The sequence below is a fragment of the Vulpes vulpes genome, chromosome 11, assembly GCF_048418805.1.
Source record: "Vulpes vulpes isolate BD-2025 chromosome 11, VulVul3, whole genome shotgun sequence".
NCBI lineage: Eukaryota > Metazoa > Chordata > Mammalia > Carnivora > Canidae > Vulpes > Vulpes vulpes.
This window is the reverse complement of record NC_132790.1, coordinates 102059903-102061301: the sequence shown is the minus strand read 5'-3', so window position 1 is coordinate 102061301 and position 1399 is coordinate 102059903.

The window sequence follows — 1399 nt, the reverse complement described above, 5'->3', positions numbered from 1 at the left end:
CTGCGGCCTGCTGCCCGCTCACCTGTGTGGATCCCTCCAAGCTCCTTAGAACAACTTTTCCCCTTCCTAAAACCCGCACTTTAACGAGTCTTTCTTCGGCTCAGAGGACACACATCCCCAGAGTCCCCAGCAGGCCGCCGCCTGGCCAGGGGACGCCAGGTGCGCGGTTCCTCTGCCAGGCCACCTCCCAGGGAATTCAAACGTCCTGCTTCATGTCCAAAAAAATGCCACGAATGCATCCTCACTGTAAAAAATTAAAACACGAAGCCCGGGTGTAAGATGTGAAATGCCCCATTCTTTTTCTCATCCCTTCCACTTCTTCTAGGTAACACCGTTAACACTTTGGGAATCATTTTCCAGATGTTATTCTACGTATTTCCATGCACATTGATTTTTGTACGGAGTATGTACATTCACATCTATATTTTAGATAAAAATGGGATTCTAGGACACCAGTTATTCCCAAACTGGCTTTTCTCACTTAGTAAATGTTGGAGATGTTTGACACGATGCATTTAGATCTGTCTCATTCTTTTTTTTTTTTTTTTAAGATGTATTTGGGGATGCCTGGGGGGCTCAGGGGTTGAGTGTCTGCCTTCAACTCAGGGCGTGACCCTGGAGTCCCGGAGTCGAGTCCCACGTCGGGTTCCCTGCATGGAGCCTGCTTCTCCCTCTGCCTGGGTCTCTGCTTCTCTCTCTCTCTCTCGTGGATGAATATACAAAATCTTAAAAAAGTAAATAAATAAAAATAAAGATGCATTTGTCTGTCTGAGGGTGAGCGAGCGAGCGTGGTGAGGAGAGGCAGGGGGAGTGGGAGGTGACTCCGCGCTGAGCGTGGGGCCTGATGCGGGCTGGGTCCCAGCCCGAGGCCACAGCCTGCACCGCCGGGCCCTCCACAGCCGCCTCCTCCTGGTTTGGCAGGTGCACGGGGTCCTATCTAATCAAGAAGCAGGATTCCCATCTACGCGGAGCCAAAGCCGAGCTCCCGAGTCTCCCCCCAGTTTGCCCCCCATCAGCTGCAGCTCTCGGGGTGGCCCAGGCCTCTTCTCCTGCCGCCTTTCACCGGCTGCCTTTCCTTCTCCTTTTCAGCAGCTGCCATGTTACAGGTGCGTGCAGACACCACCTCGTCCCCCCGGAGCGTGACAACCATCGGGACCAGGGATGGGCAGCAGGTGAACCTGCTCAGCCAAGGGCCAGGCGGCCGACTAGCCTTGGTGCTGACTCCGGGCCGCAGGCCTCCCGTGACCCTGCCGGGAGCCCCCCACCCGAAGTCGCCGGCTGTCCCCGTCGCCCTGCAGGTGTCCCGGACCTCGTTTGCCCTTTTCTGCCTCTTACGTGCCTGCGCAGCCCGAGGCTTCGTGGCCTCCCTAAGCACATCTTGCACTACACGTGTCCTTCT